Raw genomic sequence first — 12,384 nt, forward strand, 5'->3', positions numbered from 1 at the left:
GGAAATCAGGTAAATATTGCATTTTATTAATATCAGCAGAACTGACTTAAATGGGGCTTGCGTATTGAGTAGTCTTGCCTTAATCTTTGTATTCATGCGTGTCAGTGTGAAAGAAGCTATTTGCATATATAAAACAAGCTTATTAACCAAAGTTTATTAATAGGATTTTGAGTTCAAGAATAAAGGACAGATTTAGAAATTATTCCAACCAAATAAAGGCCACTTTCTAGTGGCTAACATTTAACAAAGCTACAGTCTTGGCTCAAGGTATGATTGTTACCACAATATCTTCTAGCACAGGGGTGGGCAAGAGGTGGTTAGTGGATCAGATCCAGATCCATGAAACTGATGGACTGGGCCCACAGCCACCTCGCTGGCATCCTTACTACAAAGCAGCTGCAGACACTTTAAACAGCAGGCTGCTAATTCCTATGCAAGCTGGGAAGTGAGGAGAAAGCTTCCAGCACTGTCCCCACCCACCAAGTAAAATCCCCAAGCTTCCATTGGCCAGTTTCCAGCCAATGGCAATGAGAAATTTTGCTGAAGGCAAGGGCAGCAAATGAAGCCTCCTTACTCCCTTCCTGTGCTGGAGCAGTCCCCTCTCTCACCACATACAGGGAGCCTGTCTCAGGTTTGTGTAAAGCTGCTGATTGGGAGCTGCCTAGGTAAGTGCCCCCCAGCAAGAGGCTGCCTCTGGCACCCCATCTCTTCTCCCAACTACTTGCCCCTAGGCTACTCCCTAAACCCTCTGTATCCCCTCTTCCCACTTCCTCAGGTAACAACTCTCTCCCAGACTCTGCACCTCCCTCTATACCCTCCTCCAGGCCAGAATCCTCTCCTGCACCCATAACCCCTCCTGGACCCTACACCCCAAGCTCCTGCCCCAGATCATAACCCCCTCCTTTACCCACACTCCCTCCTGCAGGCCAGTCCTTTATCCCAAGCTCCTTTCCATACCCCACCTTCTGTTCCAAACCCCACAGTCTCCACAGAAGTGCAGCCCTTCAGCACTCACCAAAATCTTGGAGTACCCCCCCCATTAAATGTTACTCCCTCCCTAGCTATATGACTCACCACTCTTCTGGTCAAGATCTCCCACAAAGTCCAAAGTGCCCTAGTTTCTTTGTCATCTTAGGTGAAAAGTAACCTGGACTTCTTTGCCCCTCTTCTGTAATCCAGTGAACCTTTGAAAATGATTCTTCTGAAAGTTAGACCCCAAAGTAAAAATAATTCAAGCTGTGAGAAGGGAGGCATGGAGCCTTCTGGTATTTGCTAAAATGCAAATTGATCTCTTTTTGCAATCTTCCTTCCCTTCCCATGATGCAGAGTGAGAAAGCTCCCTTTGTTCACTCGATGATTTTGTTTGCCTCTTGTGTATTCCCATTGTTTCTTAACCAGTGTTCCCTCTAAGCTATGTGGCAGCACAGCTTCACAGGTGATTACACCCCTTAGTCAGCTCCCTGCATGGAGCCCTGAGCCTCTGACTGGATGGGGCTGATTCATCACCTGTGAAGCTGTGCTGCTGAGCAGTTTAAGAAGGAATATGCTCTTAATGTGCCTTAGAAATATTTTTCAGGTGGCAGGACCACATTTCTTTGTCTAGGGTGGGATCACGTCAGCTCTGCCTGCCAAGACACTTTAAGAACGTACCTTCCAATATGTCTGTAATTTTGAATTTGTCCTACATACATACACTACACAAAATATTAGTTATCAGTATATTTTTAGCTTCCTACTCACACCTTCAGACATAGTTTCTGACAGCAGTGAGGTGGGGTACACTGAATTTCTCAGTCCCCCTGAAACTCACTACAGATATCAGTGAATCCCTTGCCCTGGGATGCTGTTAGGGTCATAGAGGTGCACAGCCATATCTTGGCCAATACAAGGGATCTGAGGACTTCCGAGGAACCTTCTCTACAGATCAAGTTAGGAAGCTAGGTTTGGGAGCTACAATTAGAATTTAGCATACAGTTTTATTGACATTATACAAAGCAGATTTACATGTGAGTTGTCAATGTATTCAGCTTTGTTTAAATCAATGGAGGTCACCACTCCTGCCCCCAAAAGGTTTAGGCTCCAAATTAGATAGACACTACTGTTCACAAAGAGTGTGGGATGAGCAGAGATTTTTTTTCCTGTTATAATTAAAACTGAAACACTTCTGTTGTTAGTGTATTAAGACAGACACCAGAGGAAGCAAGTTGAGGAAGGATCTGAATGAAGAGAAGGTGACTGTTTGGTTCAATTTAACAATATAAGAACATTTCTACTTCCATAGTTCCTTCCTTTTAAGGATGGTTCTCAAGACCTCTTACAACCATTGAATTTAGCTTTATAACATCCCGTAAGGGAGGCGACTATCATTATCTCTATTTCACTGAAGAAGAAACTAGTTTAAGCTTAAAATGTTAAAAAATGCTGTCTCTCAGTTTTGGGGTGTCCATCTTGAGACAACTGAAGTTTCATTTTTCATTTAGCATCTACGCCTCCCATTGACTTTATCTGAAGTTGTGGATGCTGAACAGCTCTGAAAATCTAATGGACACTTTTACAGTCATTTTTTAATCATGACTACACTTTAAATTCTAAACTGCAATACTTGACATTTGAGCTGTAACACCTGCCTTGCTACTATGTCCTGGTGGCTCCTCTGTATCAGTGGGGGCTTAGTAGTTTGGGCTGTTCCATGGTGGTTCTGATCCTGGAACTGGTGTGGAACCTTCTGTTCCACCAAACAAACCCCTATTTATTTCCAGATAAGCACAATTTTTTTGCTGAAGAGAACCCCCATTTCACAGTTTACCATACTTTTTTCAGTGAATTTCACTGCAAATTCCCAGATCACCTCCCTCAAAAATTTGACCTGGAGTCCCCAAAATCAATTGCATCCAATAAGTAATTCAGGTCTGCTATGTGTATGAAATCTCTTAACACCACAAAATATAAATGGATGGATAACTTCAAATACATGCACTGATAAGATTGAGCATACATCTTTTTGTAATAACTATGAGCTATGTATTCTGCTGTTAGACATAAGCTGAGTAAAGCAAGAAATACAGTATTGAATCACTAACAAACATATAGGGTGAAGAGACCCACTCCTCCATTATTGTTCTGTCTTGAAAATTAAGCAGCAACTTAAATAGTACTTTACATTTAATTCTTCACAGATAAAAGAAGCCCTGAACCAACAACTAACTGCCTACCAAGAGTAAACTAAATATGGGCATGATTAAAATTAGGTTTCCAAATATACATATATTGCGGAGGATTAAAAAAAGTTTAATACCTCTTAAGTAAACACTAGTTTCCTTGCAGAAAAAACTGCACTGTGAAGGTTAATAGCACTAGTGTAGTTACAAACCACTAGAGTAGTTTCAATAAAGATTTGTTATTAATCCTCAATTACTTTTTGTATGGGCAAAGAACACTCCTTAAAATGTAACTCTGTGGCTACGTCTACACTGGCCCCTTTTCCGGAAGGGGCATGGTAATTTTTGAGATCATAATAGGGAAATCCACGGGGGATTTAAATATCCCCCGCGGCATTTAAATAAAAATGTCCGCCGCTTTTTTCCGGCTTTTAGAAAAGCCGGAAAAGAGCGTCTACACTGGCCCCGATCCTCCGGAAAAAGCGCCCTTTTCCGGAGGATCTTATTCCTGCGCTTTTTCTGGAGGATCGGGGCAAGTGTAGATGCTCTTTTCCGGCTTTTCTAAAAGCCGGAAAAAAGCGGCAGACATTTTTATTTAAATGCCGCGGGGGATATTTAAATCCCCCGCGGATTTCCCTATTACGATCTCTGAAATTAACATGCCCCTTTCGGAAAAGGGGCCAATGTAGACGAGCCCTGTAAGTAGAGTTACTGTGGGAAACTGGATTAAATTCATCTCCTATAATTCTGTGACAATGACTTAATTCTGTCCAAACCTTTATATTATAAGCCCACAAGAAAGCCAAAGAGACTTTAATTCTCAGATTGTAAACTATTTGCAGGGCTCAAGTCCACTTCTATAGACCCATTGTACAGCATATAGCATAATTGGACCCTGATCCTGATTGGAGCCTCTGGTCACTGCCTTAATGTAAGTAAATAATAATAAATACAATTAAGCTTACCCCAGCTAGTACCTCACAGAAAATTAATCTTTAACTTCATGGAATAACTCTGGATAAACATATATTAAGCAACACAGAACATATTAAAGACCAATGCATTCAGTGCCAGACATTTGAGAGTTAATTAGAAAGCCCCACGTGTGAATGTTGAGTCTCCAGCCCTCCTTAGAATCTTTTATTCCAAATATTCATGACACTGCAGATACAGACTGCATAAGCAGACTGAAGCTTCAACCTGTGATTACCTACGCCCATCATTTTATGCCAGTACGCTCTGCAATGCAGCAGTAAGTGCACTGCGCTTTGATAAGCATTTACTTGTCTCCCTAGGTCTGTGCCAGTGAACGTGTATAGGCAGCAGCAAGCTTTAATAAAGCAAACTCTGCAGTAGACTGCAGAGCAAGCTGATTAACAGTTTAGATACTGCACATTCCACAGCAACAACATCTTTCTTCCCATCTTCTCCGTGCAGCCCTTAAACCTCATGGATCAAAGCTTTGACCAGCATCAGGTGGTTAAAAAAGAATTCATTAACTCATGTGGCTTTCTGTCTGCTTGCTTTAGAAAGGCTGCAGGATCTGCATACAATGATCATATACTCAGTGTGTTTACTAGAGTTCAAACAGCTTGTCTCTCTCATGCCAAGACCGCCCTTGAAAATTATATTAATTAAGCAAGCAGCTTTAATACAACAGGCAAATGACATGGTAATCAGTGATTATGGTGGCAAGCAAGTACATCCATTTCCAGAGACTCAGAGGGAACAGGGCAAGAACAAAACCTTATCTTATACATATGGCTTAGCTTGTGCTTTTGATCCATCCCTCTTGTGTCCTTTGTTCATGCATGGATTAGCATAGTGATGCCATTCCTTAGGCAAATGTCTTTAAAAGGGGGATTTGAGTAGGGGAGGGTGAGCAGTTTCCCTTTTTCCTTGTCAAATAAAATAATTTGGGGAAAGAGTACATTTCATGGGAAATTCTACACAACTAGAGAAGATAGCAATAACTTGCAAGAGGCTAGCTGAAGAGGGCACCCCTCTGGGCTGTAACAAGCAAATCAGTAAGTGCAAAGGGCATGAAGGAAGAATGCACCATAGCAGAGCTGTGGAAATCTTTACAGGTTTGGTCTTTACAAGATAGATGCATCATAGATAAGTGCATCACAGTCCAAACAGATGTGGATTTGAAATACAGCTTTTCTATGACTGAATGCTATAGGAAGTATTTAAATTTGACATATCTGCAGAGACCTGGTGGTCAAATACCACAATGATGAGCACATAAGTGGTTCACATAGATTCAATGCTTGGCCACAACTAGATGTAGGAATAATGAAGACAGGATGGAAAACACCCTGGCTACATCTACATTGGCATGATCTTGCACAAATACTCTTTAACGCAAGAGTTCTTACGTTAAAGTATTTGCGCAAGAGAGCGTCTATATTGGCTGGGACTCATCGTAAGAATGAGGCGCTTTTGCTTAAGAGAACGTCTACATTGGCGGGACACTCTTGCACAAAAGCAGGAGCTCGGAACCATTTTGGAGAGGGCAAAAGGGCACCAGCCCTTTCCGGGGGCGGGGGCTGGAGCTCCTTTGAGACACGGGCTTAAAGGGATCTCCCCGGACAGCCATTTCTCTCCTGCTGCGGGCTTTAGGACCTCTTGCAGGGACTGACAGCCAGAGCAGTTCTATGTGTGGTTGCCCTCTGCCTTGTTGGACACCACAGCCTGGTGCCTTAGTGCCATTAGCTGATTTTTTGACCTCACCTCTCTTTTTGTGCCATGGAGCCAGGGGTGGCCTTGTGCCTGCTCTGGCCCTTTCTGGCCATTTTGGAGTGCCTGCAGCTGCCGCTCCAGGCTGCTGCACTCCTCGTGCAGGACCTCGAGGTGCAGGTCGCTCTGGACTCCCTCACCAGGAAGGCCAGGGCATCCCTGTGGCATCCCCACCCCACTGTGGAAAGGCCCTGGTGGAGACTGGACACCGGTACTGACTGGTGGGTAGGGTTGCCAGGTGTCCGGTATTGCACCGGACAGTCCGGTATTTGTGCGCTCTGTCTGGTTTAAAAAAAAAACAAAAAAATACCAGACATGTGCAATGTCCGTTATTTTCTGATTTTTCTGGCTGCGCACCGGACGGAAGCCTGGTGTGGGCGGGGGAGCAGCTGGGAGTCCCAATTGGGAGGCGGGGCTGTGATTGCTGCCGGGAGCCCTCAATTGGTTGAGTGTGAGGAGGAGGAGGAGGGGAAGCTTCCTCCTCACTCGTGCGTCGCCAGGAGCCTGCGCGGGACAGGGAGCAAGTGCCCAGGTTAGTCCCGCTCCCCGCCGGCCACTTTGCCCCCCCCCTTTCCCAGCCGGTTCTCCCCCACTTCCCCTCCTGATATTCTCCATCCAGCCCCCCTGCACCCCTCCGCTCTGCTTCCCACCAGCCTGTTCCTCTTCCTTGTCTCCCCCGACCAGCGCCGCTGCACCTCTCCCTGCTCCCCCTTTCTCCTGCCCTCCCACTGCACCTCCCCTAACAGCTGTGCTTCCTGCTCCCCCTTCCTCCTGGCCAGTGCCGCTGCACTCCTCTGCCCCCTTCCAGCTCTGCTTCCTGCTCCCCCTTACTCCCGGCCAGCCCCGTCCCGCCCCCTTCCGGCCGGTTCCCCTTCCCCCAAATCCCGCGGCCAGCCACGTTCCACCCGACCCCCCCACAGCCAACCCTGCTTCCTGTTGCCCCCCCATCTCTTCCGGCCAGCCCTGTTTTCCCCCCCCCTCGTTAGCTGTTTCCAGGCCCCCCCCCCTTCTTGGACAGCACCGCTCCCTTCCTGGCCGGCCCTCCCCTTCCCCCACCAATGAAGCGTGTTCGGGGGTTTTGTTTTGTTTTTTTAAACAATTACCTGGTAACCGCTAGCAGTGATCCAGGTTCTCAGAGGTTGTATGTGTGGTTTTTTTTTTCTTTTTCTTTTGCTCAACAACTTTGGTGTCCCCCCCCCTTTATTTTCCCGTTTTGTTTTTTTTTTGGGGGAGGGGAGGAGTGTTCAGTATTTTTCTTTCAGCCATCAGGCAACCCTACTGGTGAGACCGGCTGGTCCTTGGGCAATGGGATGACCATCAATGGCTCCGGAACTTTCGCATGTGAAAGCAGACGGTCCTGGAGCTGTGTGCCTGGCTCGCCCCTGCGCTCCAGAGGGGCACCACCCAGCTGCGGGCACCCATCCCCGACACAAGAGGGTCACCATCGCACTCTGGAAGCTAGCCCCCTGGACAGCTCCCGATCAGTGGCGCACCAGTTTGGAGTGGGCAGAACGACCGTCAGTGCCGTCCTCATGCAGGTAAGTCCTGGGGGAGGGGGAGAGTGTGCTGCACTCCATGCCCAGGGGCAGGCAAGACTCTAGGCTGGGGCAATGGGGAATGTCCCATCACCCAAGGGTTTGGGCCATCCCTCCCTTGCACAGGCCTGCTGGTGGGGGGAGGTGGCCGGTGGTGCAAGGGGGCCCTGGTGTGTGTGAGTGTGAGGGCACATGGCATCACAGGCGGGATGGGAACCCCCCAAGGGAGCACGCACTCACCCTGCCTTATGTGATGCGTTCCCCTGTGCTTCTGTGCAGCCTTCTGCAGGTCGTCCATGCCATCAATGATGTCCTGCTCAAGCGAGTCATCCGCCTGTGGGATGTGGACGCTATGGTGGCTGGCTTCGCTGCCCTCAGGTTCCCCAACTGTGGGGGAATCCTGGATGCAACCCACATCCCCGTCCGTGCCCCAGAGCATCGAGCGGTCCATTTTATAAACCACAAGGGGTACTTCTCCATTGTACTCTAGGCCCTCATGGACCACCGTGGCTGCTTCCTGGACATTTATGTGGGCTGGCCCGGCAAGCCACATGACGCCCGCATCCTAAGAAACTCCGGCCTCTTTGGCAGGCTGGAGGTGGGCACTTTCTTCCCCAAGCAGGAATTTACTGTCAGGGATGTGCCCATGCCCACATGTGTTGTGGGGGACGTGGCCTACCACCTGCTGCCCTGGTTAATGCGGTCCTACACGGGGCGAACAGACCATAACCGGGCTTGGTTCAACAACCGCCTCAACTGGGCCTGCAACCAGGTGGAGTGCGCCTTCAGCCGTCTGAAAGCCCAGTTTTGCTGTTTGCTCACCCGTCTGGAGATGGGTGAGCGGAATGTCCCTGAGGTAGTGGCTGTGTGCTGCGTGCTCCACAACATCGTTGGAGCGGAAGGGGGAGGCCTTCCTCCCGGCATGGATGGCAGGCGAAGGCCAGGCCTTTCAACAGCCCCGCACAGCTGCCATCCGCCAGGCGCACCGTGATGGGGTGCGCATCCAGGAGGCCCTGACGGAGATGTTCTCCCAGGCCTCACAGTAGAGTTGCCTCTGTCTCCCTTGACATCTCCCTCCCATCCCCAACCCTTCTCTCCTCCCCTCCCCTTACCTCCCAATAAACAACAACACAGGTTTTTTTGGAACACAATGTTAGGAACTTTTTATTTACAATGGGGGGACGTAGGGTGGGAGCGAGGGAGGAGGAGGATCTGAACTAGGAAGGGGGAGCTACTGCTGGGAGGGGTGGCCCCTTCGACTGCCTCTGCGGGGGCGGACCACAACGTGTGGTGGTTGAGGCTGCATTGGGGCAGGCAGCACGGGGAGGTGGGCAGGATGGGGTGCAGGAGGAGGGGGAATTGCAGGAGCAGGAGGGGCAGGAAGAGGGGGAATTGCGGGAGCAGGAGGGTCAGCAGAAGGAGGGGGCACGGGCATTGCTATGGGAGGGACAGCGGGGGCATGGGGCAGTGCCATGACGTAATGTATGGCGTGCCCAATGTGCGTGGGTGAGGGCGGTGATGGCATCTGCCATACTGTTACACTGGGCCTGGAAGTGGTACCAGGTCTGCTGGCGCCACTCCAGGTCCGCCTCTATCCAGCGTGTGATGGTCATCTCCATGCGTTCGACGGCCTGCACGTGCCACCAAAGAAGTTGGTCCGGCTGACGGACCTGCCAGCTTGATGCTTGGGTAGTTGGGGGTGCTGCCGCAGGCCTAGAGGGTCCCCCGCTCCTGCTTGGTCCCGCTGCAGGGAACAGAGAAAAGGATGGGTCAGTCAGGCAACCCAGCCACTGTCTCCACACCCCATGCCTTCCATCCCTGAGCCCAGGTGACACAACAGTACTGTGGCGTGGGCCCACTCGTTTCCCTCCTCCCCGTGTATTGTATGTTTGCATACCGGACCACCCCCAGAGAAGGGTGCTCCTCCATGTATTGTAACCACCCATCTGTGTCCTAGCCCCTTGGGGGGTGGGAGGACGTGTGTGCTGTGTTCACCTGTGGAACTCCCTGCTGGGGGAGGCTGGGAGGCTTTAGGGTTAATCAATGGTGTTTGACAGGGAGGGAGATGAATCCCCACACAGTGCCTGGGAGCACATATGGCAGATGTGGTCTGAACTCTCAAATCCCCATCACATGGATGTCTCCTGGACGGAACTAGGGACGTGTACCATCCTTGCAGTGAAACTCAGATGGGCCTAGGGCTGGCCCGAACACTTCTGCCCTCTCCCTCCCACTAGCCCTCACATACAGTAGCCCAGGGACATGTGTGGCCACAGTGGGGACTTCCCTTGGGGGATGCCAGCCAAGGTACCAGGAGCAGGGAGGGACTCAGTGTGGGCCACACTCACAGGGCTGTGACACTGCAGTTTTCCCAGGAGCAGCTGGCTGTGCCTCACAGCCAGGCATGGAACAGTGTGCCGGTCTGTGTGCTGTACCCTTGCAGAGGTGTGGGCTCTGGCCTGAGCCTCTGGGGCTCTGGCTGGTTCCAGCCTGCATCTCCTCTTCCCCCCTGGCCTGGATGTGAGTGAGCAGCACGGTCCCAGGCATGCCCTGGAGCTGCCTGCCACGGCCACGTGCCGCTTGGTTACCAGGCTGCACGTGATTGCACATGCTGCATACTGCTAATGCTACACAGCGTGCAGCTCACGCTGCCTAAGTGACGCTCCCTCTCCCTCCCTTCCCCCTGGGGGCCTGGCACCCCCCTGCCCTTGTGAGTGCAAAGTGCAACACTCACCAGTGGCTCCTTTCCCAGCCTCCGAGGACGCACGGGAGACGTCGGGGCTGCCGGAGAGGATCTCCACCTGGAGGGTCCCACTGCTCCCCTAGTCCTCCTTGTCCTCCAACCCACTGGACAGCTGTTCTTCCTCCCCCGCCTCCCTGGGCCTGGTGACGGAGGGGAACCTGCTGGTGTCCACGGGAACCGAGGATCCCTGGGGTGGTGCCTGGCCCAGGATGCCGTGGAGCCGCTGGTAGTGGGGACAGGTGTCGGCTCCTGCCCCCTTGCCCTCGCTGGCCCGGACATAGCCCAGGTGCAGCTCTTTGACCTTAGCCCAGACCTGCTTGAGGTCCAGGCTGGATGACCCTTGTCGGAGAGCACCTGGGCCACACGTCAGAAGATGTCCACATTGCACCGACGGGAGCAGGTGTCATGCAGGGCCTCCTCATCGGCTCATAGCTCCAGGAGGGCCTCAATCTCCACTGGGGACCAGGACAGGACGTGTCGCTTTGTGCCCCTTGGGGCCTCCTGCACTGGGGGTGCAGGTTGTTCCCCTCCTGGAGTGGCCATCCTGGTGGTCTGATGGCTGTTTGGGGAGGGAGGAGAGCCGCACAGCAGAGCTGGGTGGCAGAGGTGGCAGAAGGGCTTCTGCCTTGTGGCCTCTGCAGGCTGACTTTAAGGGGGCTCAGGTTACCAGGAAGTCCGGAGCTGCCTGCGCGTACGGAGTATCCAAGCGGCCACTAGGGCTTTTTTCCGTTTGGACGGCTCTTGCGCAAAATCTCTTGGCTGCCTGTCTACACCGGCCTCTTGCCGAGAACAGTTGCACAAGAGCGGCTTCTTCCTGAGCGGGAGTGTCAGAGTTCTTGCGCAAGAAGCACTGATTTCTTACATTAGAACGTCAGTGTTCTTGCGCAAGAACTCGCAGCCAATGTAGACAGGCAGCAAGTTTTTGCACAAAAGCGGCTGCTTTAGCGCAAGATTGCGCCAATGTAGACACAGCCCCTGAAACATGGGATCTTTCCCAGAAGCACAATTTGGACATAGACTGTAGAAAAGAACAGCATACAATCAAAGAGTAATCCTAGATACAAAACATCTTACAGCCAACTCTGATGAAAATTCTGTGATGTGAAACAAAACCATGACAGCCAGAGGGCAAGTCATTTGGTAGAGAGGATATCAAGAAGACAGCCTCAGGCAGATGAAAACCAAATATGAGTCAACAGTGTAATGCTAGTGCAAAAAACAAAAACACTGAGAGGGGACATGAGAATAGCTTTCAAGTCACTAAAATGTTGTTTCAAGGAAGAGAGAGAGTTTAAAGGAGAATAATTTTTCTATCATAGGATGAGAAGCAATGGCCTTAAATTGCAGTAAGGGAGATTTAGTTTGGACATTAGGAAAAACTTCCTGTCAGGATGGTTAACCACTGGAATAAATTGCTTAGGGAGGTTGTGGAATCTCCATCATTGGAGATTTTTAAGAGTAGGTTGGACAAACACCTGTCAGGGATGGCCCAGATAGTGAGGTACTTGTTCCAGCCATGACTGGGATCTGGATTTTCCAGGGCCCTTCAAGCCCTATGATTTTATGATTCTACAAAAATAGCTGGAGTCCTAGCATGAAGGAACACCTATTAAATACAGAGGTTTCAAAAAGAGAAACTAGTCAGTTGTAAACAGTTAATTGGAACAAGATGGCAAGTTACTCTTGTTCCCATTCCCCACTTCCCACTTAATGTAATTGCTTTTTCCCTTTTGGTATTGTTCATCCCTTCCACCCACCCAAATAGTTCACCTACACAGAATCATAGAATCATATGGTTGGAAGAGACCTCAGGAGGTGAACTAGTCCAACCTACTTATTTTTCTTTCTGGCCATCTCTCATATTTTCACATGCCCAGCACCAAGATATCTAGGCCAAACATTCATTTTACAAGTGTGGAAACTGAAGCTCAGAGTGGTTAAGTGACTCAGTTCAAGAGTTACTGTAATAAGTCAATGCCAGAGCCAATTTTCAGTATGAAGCTCTCTGGCTCCTAAAAGTAACCTGCGGAGCCACCTGTCCCCTATGCTGCTGCCTCTAATACAGTAGCAGCAGCATGTGGGGGACGGCAGTGCTCGTGGAGAGCTGGCTTAAAAACTGTCTCCCCACAAGTGCCAGCTCCTGCCTGCTCTGCCCATATGTAAACATGAAATCACTGAAAATGTCAGCAGTTACACAATTACAAAA

General features: G+C 50.2%; 1 long non-coding RNA gene across 2 annotated transcripts; it reads left to right on the top strand.

The window, feature by feature from the left end:
- Positions 1–585: 585 nt before the first annotated feature.
- On the top strand, positions 586–8,564 carry LOC149524305 (uncharacterized). 2 transcript variants are annotated; one of them, XR_016349599.1, is made up of 3 exons: positions 586–665; positions 7,163–7,438; positions 7,715–8,564. It is a non-coding gene; the product is annotated as an uncharacterized LOC149524305 (long non-coding RNA). The 2 variants fall into 2 exon arrangements; XR_016349600.1 differs by lacking the exon at positions 586–665 and adding an exon at positions 3,759–6,432.
- Positions 8,565–12,384: the final 3,820 nt, after the last annotated feature.

This window comes from Pelodiscus sinensis, chromosome 5, assembly GCF_052426305.1.
Source record: "Pelodiscus sinensis isolate ZL-2025 chromosome 5, ASM5242630v1, whole genome shotgun sequence".
Taxonomy (NCBI): Eukaryota; Metazoa; Chordata; order Testudines; family Trionychidae; genus Pelodiscus; species Pelodiscus sinensis.